The sequence below is a fragment of the Bison bison genome, unplaced genomic scaffold (genome assembly GCF_000754665.1).
Source record: "Bison bison bison isolate TAMUID 2011002044 unplaced genomic scaffold, Bison_UMD1.0 scf7180017864182, whole genome shotgun sequence".
NCBI lineage: Eukaryota > Metazoa > Chordata > Mammalia > Artiodactyla > Bovidae > Bison > Bison bison.
The window spans coordinates 465,258-474,471 of NW_011494754.1; the positions used below are offsets into that span (position 1 = coordinate 465,258).

Consider the following 9,214-nt stretch of genomic DNA (forward strand, 5'->3'; position numbering starts at 1 on the left):
CAGGGAAAAGACTCTGATGCTGGGAGGGATTGGGGGCAGGAGGAAAAGGGGATGACAGAGGATGAGATGGCTGGATGGCATCACCGATTCAATGGACATGAGTTTGAGTGAACTCCGGGAGTTGGTGATGGACAGGGAGGCCTGGCGTGCTGCAATTCATGGGGTAGCAAAGAGTCGGACATGACTGAGCGACTGAACTGAGTGAAATCCAAACAAAATTTAGAGTTTAACTCACAGTAAAGTGCCAGTGTTAGCTCTAGCTTGTGACAAATGCATAAATGTTCACAATAGAGGAAACAGAGGTATATGGGAACTATCTTTATAACTTTTATGTTAAATCTAAAATTATTCCAAGTTAGAAAGCTTATTGAAAAAAGAAATAAACACCTTTTTTTAAATTAAATTAGGGAAGAGTCCCAAACCCATAAATGAAGAAATTTTAGTAGACTCAACTCTTAAGCAGAAAGCATGAGTAGCTCTGAAAAGAACCTCTGGTTTTCAGATGTGTCCTTGTAAAAGCTCTCTTATAGGTGTTTTATTTGGTGACAAGACGTAGTGCCTTGCACACAGTGTAATTGGCAGATTCCCCAGGCATCAACGGGCAGTAGCTCTCTGGAATTCCCTGTAGCGGATAGTCAGTCTATTGTAATGAGCCGGGCAGATGGATTCACCAGCAATGTGCTCAAAAGTCAAAAACAAGTTCAGTATTCACATAAAGATCCCAGTGTTGGGGTGAACCTGCTTTAAGACCTACCTTGTGGACCTTAAGTGTAGTAGCACTCTCTGTGACATCTCTGGTGCTTCTTGCCTTTCTTTTCATCTTAATGGTGGCTACTTGGAGCCTTTCTTGGCCATGACAGCAAACTTTGGGAAAGACTGGGCAATAGGAGACACAGCCATCAGCTACCTTGAGAAAAGAAAAATAGCAGGTTGCAAAGCCACAGAGCTTATTTCTATACTGTGTATTCAAATAAGGCATTGAATAAACTCAGTTTCTGATTGGAATAAAAGGAAGAGGCAAATGAATGCAAATAAGATGTGCTGTGCTGTGCTGAGTTGCTCACTTATGTCCGACTGTTCGCGATCCCATGGATTGTCACCTGCTAGCCTCCTCTTTCCGTGGAATTCTCCAGACAAGAATTCTTGAGTGGGTAGCCATTCCTTTCTCCAGGGTATCTTCCCAACTCATAGATCCCAGGTCTCCACATTGGCGGTGGATTCTTTACTGTGAGAACCACCAGGGAAGCCACAAATAAGGTATCTCAGATCAACTCTGATTGGATAGTACTCCTACTTATATCAACCACTCAGAAAGCAGAAGGCTATCACCTACCTTGCTCAAGAGCATTTGAATGGGGGTTCCTGCTGTTGCTCTATTTTGTCAATTTCAGTCTCAGGTTCTTTTGCTAGAGACTGATTTAATTAAAGTTTAAGTTTCCAAAGGAATGGATCTGGCCCAGTTTGAATTATATGTCCACTCACTGTCCATCAGTAGTAGTCAGAGGAGAATTTGAAAACAATGCGTTGGAATTAACACATTAATGTATTAGGAGGATTATTTATTTTCAGTTTCCCTGATGCTGAACAGTATTTGTTTATACTTGTCTTTTAAAAACCCTGTCCTCTGGCCAAAAGTGGTTCTTAGCTATCATTTGAGCAAGTGAAAGTGACTCATTGCTATTCAAGTTATTCGCCTGATATAATTTGTTTGGTTTTTTTTTTCTTTTTTTAATGGTAAGGTGAGGCATTATTTCATGTTTGGTGGGGGTTTTTTTGTTTTTGTTTTTGTTTTTTACCTCCTGGTTTTAAAGACTACCATTATGTAAGTACTTTTTGTCAAATGGTAAAAGTTGCCTTTTGTACTTTTCAGCATCAACCTATGGGTTCTCTTTTTTCAAATGCACTTCTTAATACTTTTTCCCATTATAATGAAGTCCTATTTGAGTACAGGAAATTAAAAGGTTATATAGAATATCTGTAAACAATGTGAATATATGTTTAAGGTGACATGTCCCTTGATTTTTTCAAATCTCTTATAGCTTTTACACATATTTAATGGGGTTTATATCCCAGTGCCCTTCTTTTTTATTTTATTGTAGGGGCATATTAAAGAAGTATTTTTATAATGTTTTATAACTTTTTTATAGATAGAAACACTTTTATACTGTAATTTTGTATTTAGCTTTCTTATTGAATTCTGTCACTTACATTTTCTAGCTTTTTTTCCCTTAAGGTTTTCAAGTAGGCAAGAAAATCATATAATGTCACTCCTATAATTTTCAATAGTTAACTTTCTTGGCTAAAGCAATTGTCTAATAGTCGGGAATGATGATAAATAAAAGTGGTGACTGGGGGTTTTCTCCTCTTACTGATAGTTATAATCAGAATGATCTGATACTGGTACAGTTCTTGGATAGTTTCTCCTATTTCCTTACCACCCATCCCTCAGGCAATTTGTGTTGTTTGACAGTGACCATTGTACATGTGGACGGTAGACTTACTGGTTCTTAGTTGGTATTTCCCCTCAGTACTGGTTTGATTACTCTAACAGGAAGTATAATTCATAGATAGAGGCTTGCTGAGTTTGACTTTGTAAGACATCAGTGCCCAGTATGGTCTCTGGAATTGGAGAGGCAAAAACCTGTGTTCTCACGGGGGAGAGTGTCCAGGTTCAGCATCAAAAGGACCTTCCTCGCCAGAGGGCAAGAAGAGACTGAAAAAAGAAGTGGACCACTCCAGATTAATGGGTGGCAGTTTTAATAAGCAAGGGAGCTTATGTGCGAGGCTTGTCTTGTGCAGCTACAAGACAAGCCAATCCCTGCACCTGTCCACCAGAATCTTGTTTATATAGCAGTCTTAACAGGGTTAGCCAGGAATATAGTCCAGATAGTCTTAGTAACACATTACTCTCTCAAGGCTGCATCCTTGAAGGAGCTCCTAGTTCAGGGACAGTGGGTAGAATGTTCATTTCAAGGACAGGGGACGATTGAGGAGCCTCCAGTTGCCTGGGTCCAGTTCAAGGGTCAGCTGGTGTGGTCACATCTTCTTGATGACCTCCCTCAACATCTCTCAACTACTGTTAGCTTAGCTATAGGATCTAGCTCCTGCCTACCTCACTGGGCTCTTTTCTTATCATGGTCTCCCATTGTGTTCTCATATCAATACAATTGCAATTCCATGAATTTAATTCACTTTTTGTTTTTTGTCTTTTGTTGTAGCCCCCAAACCCCCAAATGTCCTTCCTGCCCTTCTTTATTTAGTTTCTATAAATCATTCAAGATTATGGTCTTGAAATAATATTTCATTATTTCAATCAATGCTGAAATGTACACCTACAAGCAAATAGCTGTTGCCTCCTTCTGAAATAGTTGCCTTAAACTACTTCTAGATATAGGATTGGATCAAAGAGTGTTGCCTTAAACTACTTCTAGATATAGGATTGGATCAAAGAGTGTACATGATTTTACAGCTTTGTCTGCATATTGTTAAAGTACTCTTCCAAATGGTTACATCCAAAAAACCACAGCAAAGCATGAAAGTATATCTGTTTTATTTTGATCTCAAAGAATTTGGTGTTGCTTAAAGATTTGCTTAAGTGTTAGTGTAAAGTGCTACCATATTATTGTTTTAATTTAGATTTCTTTTTATCATTGGGAGACTGAACATTTTCATTCATATGTGTGTGTGTGTGTATACATACATGCATGCTAAGTCGCTTCAGTTATGTCCGGCTCTTTGCAACCCCATGGACTGCTGCTGCTGCTGCTAAGTCGCTTCAGTCATGTCCGACTCTGTGCAACCCCATAGACGGCAGCCCACCAGGCTCCCCGTCCCTGGGATTCTCCAGGCAAGAACCCTGGAGTGGGTTGCCATTTCCTTCTCCCCATGGACTGTAGCCCCCCAAAGCTTCACTGTCCATGGGATTCTCCAGGCAAGAATACTGAAGTGGGTTGCCATGCCCTCCTCCAGGGGATCTTCCCAACCCAGGGATTGAACCTGTGTCTCTTAACGTCTCCTGTATTGGTAGGCAGGTTCTTTTCCACTAGTGCCACCTGGGAAGCCATACACACACACACACACACACACACACACACAACATTTTTTCTTGCCAGTTAGTCTTATCTTGTGAAATGTCTCTTTGGGTCCCTTAAAAAATAATTTAAACAATAAATTCACATTCACTCTTCTCTAACATTATAAAACTTAGGTTATGTTCGACCCTTAATAGAATATTTGTGAAATCTGAAGAAAACAATTTTATGATGTAATCAATAAGAGCCACTTGGAATTTTTAAATTGTCTCTTGACAAACATATTCCTCATTAACTTGAAATGTGGTCACACATGAGTTCCTTTATAAGCAGACAGACTCTTAGCTGACACCAGAGGGAGCCAGTAGGCATGCCACGTGCAAATATACCCAATTTTTAGTGCCTTTCTGAAATGACACTGGAGAAAATGTATAGCGAAATTATGAATACTGTACTTAACAGTCAAAGGGAGAAAAACAGGCATCTTGCTTAAAATATGCATTCAGACTTCAACCTTTTGTGATCTAGGAAAGATATAAAATAAGAATGGTGATTAAGAGAACAACTGTAAAACACTCATAAATGTCTTTACAGATCTTGTTTTATTATTTCTGGTTCCTGTGAGCCTGGGAATCAGACAGACCTGCTTCACAGCCCGGCTCTGCTACTTCTAAGATGAGTGGTCTTAATCTCTCTGCCCCTCAGTCTCTTCCTTTGCACACTGTATAATAATACCTATCTCACAGGGTTTCTGTGAAGGTTAAATTGTGTATCACATCAATAAAGCATCTGAAGTGAAGTGAAGCCACTCAGTCGTGTCCAACTCTTTGTGACCCTGTGGACTGTAGCCTACCAGGCTTCTCAATCCATGGGATTTTCCAAGCAAGAGTACTGGAATGGATTGCCATTTCCTTCTCCAGGGGATCTTCCTGACCCATGGGATCGAACCCAGGTTTCCCACATTGTAGGCAGACGCTTTACCGTCTGAGCCACTAGGGAAGTCCAATAAAGCATCTGGCACATAGCAAATGGTTCAGATATGTTATTTCTCTTCTTCATCTAGTGTAGAGGTCCTCAACTAGGGGTGATTTTGACACCCAAGGGACATTTGGCAATAGCTGGAGACATTTATGGCTCATGGAGCCTAGGGAATGAAGCCCTAAGTCAGTATCCTGAGTTTGAGTCCTGGCTCCGCCCCTTTCTGCCTGAGTGATCTGGAAAAAAATGTCTTGATACTCAAACCTCTTTCCCCATCTATGGCATTAAAGGAAGAATCCCTTGTGAGGTTTATGTGGACTTCAGCCATTCAGTGCTTTACAAGCATCACCTGTAATTCTCTCCTTTGCTGAGTCCTGCCTCACAAAGAAGGCCAAGCTTAAAATTTATCACAGAATTACTGTTATATGGCCCTAAGTTGCCAGCAAGAGGCAGGTGAATTCACATTTATTGAACATCTATGACGTGAGGATTCTGTGTTCAACACTTCAAGCCCATTGTTTAAGATGCAAAAATAGAAAATCACTAAAAGGCAGCCAGGGGACTGATCCAAGGAGCTGCCTACTTTTTTGCATTGGACAAGAGTAAGTGACTAAAATGTAACTGATGGCTTCCTAGGCCCTAGAATGTGAAAGTTAATTTAGTTTCTATTTTGTGGTTCACCTGCTCTGCTCATCTCAAAACTTACTTAAAGGAGGAGGCCACAGATGAATGAACTGGATGCCTAGGAAGGGGGAGATAGATTGACATGAGGAAAGGTTGAAGAAAGGAAATCCTCACAGTGGCTCAACGGTAAAGAATCTGCCTGAGATGAAGGTTCGACCCCTGGGTCAGGAAAATACCCTGGAGGAGGGCATGGCAACCCACTTCAGTATCCTTGCCTGGAGAATCCCATGGACAGAGAAGCCTGACAGGCTGTATAGTCCATAGGATCACAAAGAGTCAGACACAACGGAAGTGACTTAGCATGTACAAGGGCTTTTCCTCCAGCAGCAGAGATTCCAGGGCTGAGGACAGAGGTGTAAGTGCATAGCCCTTCTGCTCCCTCCTCCTCTTGGCTTCTCTCTTCTCCTGAGCCCACCCTCTCGGTCCATCTACCTGCATATGTCTGGTCTGCATATGTCTACCTGAAGGTCTGCCTCTCCCAGGCTCAAGCTTATCAAGTGTAGCTGATTGTGGTGAACACTGACAGAACTCAAGAAACTCGTGGGCAGCCTGTTTTGAAAAGAAGACTTGGGGCAGGGAGTTGAGCTTTATATTCTCACAGTTAATGAATTTAATCTAGTTTGGGGTTGGGGGGGGGTCGTGTTTTTCTCCAAAAAAAAAAAAGTGTAAATGAAAATATCAAAAAATGGTTCAAGGGACTAGAGAAAATGGGAGTGATTTTGGTTGATTTGACCTTGGGAATACCCAAGCACAAGTTCTGCAGGTGGGGCTGCTGGTTTAGTTCCTGAAGAGTTTTCAACACAGGGTACTTATCCAAGGAGAGATGAAAAGATGAGGCAGCCAAGCACAAAGCCTTCTTCACTTATCTGCTTGAGACTCAAGGAGGGTTTTATATTGAGAATCTACATCTGTTAAAGGTCATCACCTATCCTAGGGCATGTGAACCAGGCCTGCCAGCCCCCTGGTGACAGCCTGTTTGAGCTAATTGCAGGCTGTCCTCTTCACCAGCTCTTTTTGACTGAACAAGTGCTGCCTTTTCCACCCCTGGCTTAATTTGGAGTTATCCAAATGCTGTAATCCTGATGCAACAGCTGAGAGTGGTTTTCAGATAATTATGCTGCAAAGCAATATCATTAGCAATATTAGCGCTTGTCGGCAGATTACTATAATTGTGGCTATGGTAATCAGTGCTGACTCAGAATGACACAGATTTTTATAAATAAGACAAAAAAGTGTGTGTCAAGCAAGGATTGCCAGCCATCCTCTCCCTCCCCCATTAAATATACAACAACATTCTCACTCAATTTTACCATCTGCATTCACATAACTAGAGAAATAAAATTTTGTTTTACTGTCTAGGAGAAAATAATTATTTTTTGATAGAATGAAGTCAGGCTGCCTCATTATTTAAGCTGACACTGTGCAACAGAGGACAACAATGGAAGGATATGAGGGCAGGTCTCAAGTCTCACAGTCAAGACTGGTCTTGTCCTGAGGTGGAGAAGATCACTGCCAATTTGGGGAATTTGGAAAGGCCAGATTCTCCAAATTTATTCTTTCAACTGATGACAGAAGTCTGAAATGCCTTTAGGGACAAAGCCTCTCATACTAGCAACAAGAAATGAGATTGTCTCTAAATAAATTATTTTGCTAAAATGCCCTAACAATTTATGAGCTTATTCTTTCATTATCCCCCACTTCGCAGGTAGCCAGGATACTCAGGTGGTGCTAGTGGTAAAAAACCTGCCTGCCGATGCAGGAGACAGTAAGAGGTGCAGGTGCAGTCCCTGGGTCGGGAAGATCCCCTGGAGGAGGGGCATGGCAACCCACTCCAGTATTCGCCTAGAAAATTCCATGGACAGAGGCTTCTGGTGAGGTACAGTCCAAGGGGTCACAAAGAGTCAGACAGGACTGCGCACACAAGCTCCACTTGCATACCTAGCCAGGATAAACCTAATACATCCTGACTCCTGATGCCACCTGACTGTTCTGCACCCCTGGTTTACACTAACATCACAAATGAGTGACACCAGATTCTTCCCTAAGACCAGGGAACAAGGAGAAAATGTGAGAGAAGAATGAATTTCTGAAACAAAGACCCCTCAAAGGGATAATAAAATAAGGATGGAAATAAGTGCCCTGTGAACCATGAAGACAAATTCTGTCACTTCCCACTGGTCCTGAGGACTGACTCTGAGCGATGTTTCCCTCCTTGACTTTGAGAGTGGCGGGAGTCCTGTAGGACTAGAGTCCGAAGTCACAGGAGGCCTACATTGGGCACATACTTTTGGAAACTAACTCTGCTTTGACTAAATAGGCCCCACCAGACTTCAGAGACCCTAGCCTGGAGAAAAGGGAATCTCAGTGCTTTCTTTTATTGTGGTCATTTTCTTTACATTTTTCTCTTCCCATTTCTCCTCAGATACCTTTCTTTAGTCTTTAATTGACTGGAAACAGTTGCCAGTGAGGAAGAGAAGTATACTGTAAACTATTTGTAGGGGTTCCATATTTGTCCAAAAATTGTTCTCTTGCTTCATATCATGTGGATTATTTTTGGCCCCCATTTATTGAGTTAGCCAAAAATTTTGGGTTATTCCATAAAAAAATAAATAAAAATTTGAAGGAGCTTTTGGCCAACCCAATACAATACCTGCCTTGTTCTCCCCAACAAAATTCATGGTATAAAAGATTAAATCAGTTCAGTTCAGTTGAGTTCAGTTCAGTCGCTCAGTTGTGTCCAACTCTTTGCAGCCCCATGAATCACAGCACGCCAGGTCTCCCCGTCCATTACCAACTCCCAGAGTTCACTCAGACTCACGTCCATCGAGTCAGTGATGCCATCCAGCCATCTCATCCTCTGTCGTCCCCTTCTCTTGCCCCCAATCCCTCCCAGCATCAGAGTCTTTTCCAATGAGTCAACTCTTCCCATGAGGTGGCCAAAGTACTGGAGTTTCAGCTTTAGCATCATTCCTTCCAAAAAAATCCCAGGGCTGATCTCCTTCAGAATGGACTGGTTGGATCTCCTTGCAGTCCAAGGGACTCTCAAGAGCCTTCTCCAACACCACAGTTCAAAAGCATCAATTCTTTGGTGCTCAGCCTTCTTCACAGTCCAACTCTCACATCCATACATGACCACAGGAAAAACCATAGCCTTGACTAGACGGACCTTTGTTGGCAAAGTAATGTCTCTGCTTTTGAATATGCTATCTAGGTTGGTCATAACTTTCCTTCCCAGGAGTAAGCGTCTTTTAATTTCATGGCTGCAGTCACCGTCTGTAGTGATTTTGGAGCCCAGAAAAATAAAATCTGACACTGTTTCCACTGTTTCCCCATCTATTTCCCACGAAGTGATGGGACCGGATGCCATGATCTTCGTTTTCTGAATGTTGAGCTTTAAGCCAACTTTTTCACTCTCCACTTTCACTTTCATCAAGAGGCTTTTTAGTTCCTCTTCACTTTCTGCCTTAAGGGTGGTGTCATCTGCATATCTGAGGTTATTGATATTTCTCCTGGCAATCTTG

At 41.8% G+C, this 9,214-nt stretch overlaps 1 protein-coding gene across 13 annotated transcripts in view; it reads left to right on the forward strand.

Moving 5' to 3' along the window:
• Window positions 1-9,214, forward strand: part of SLC17A1 (solute carrier family 17 (organic anion transporter), member 1) — a 240,445-nt gene that overhangs the window by 130,329 nt on the left and 100,902 nt on the right. The window lies entirely within an intron of this gene.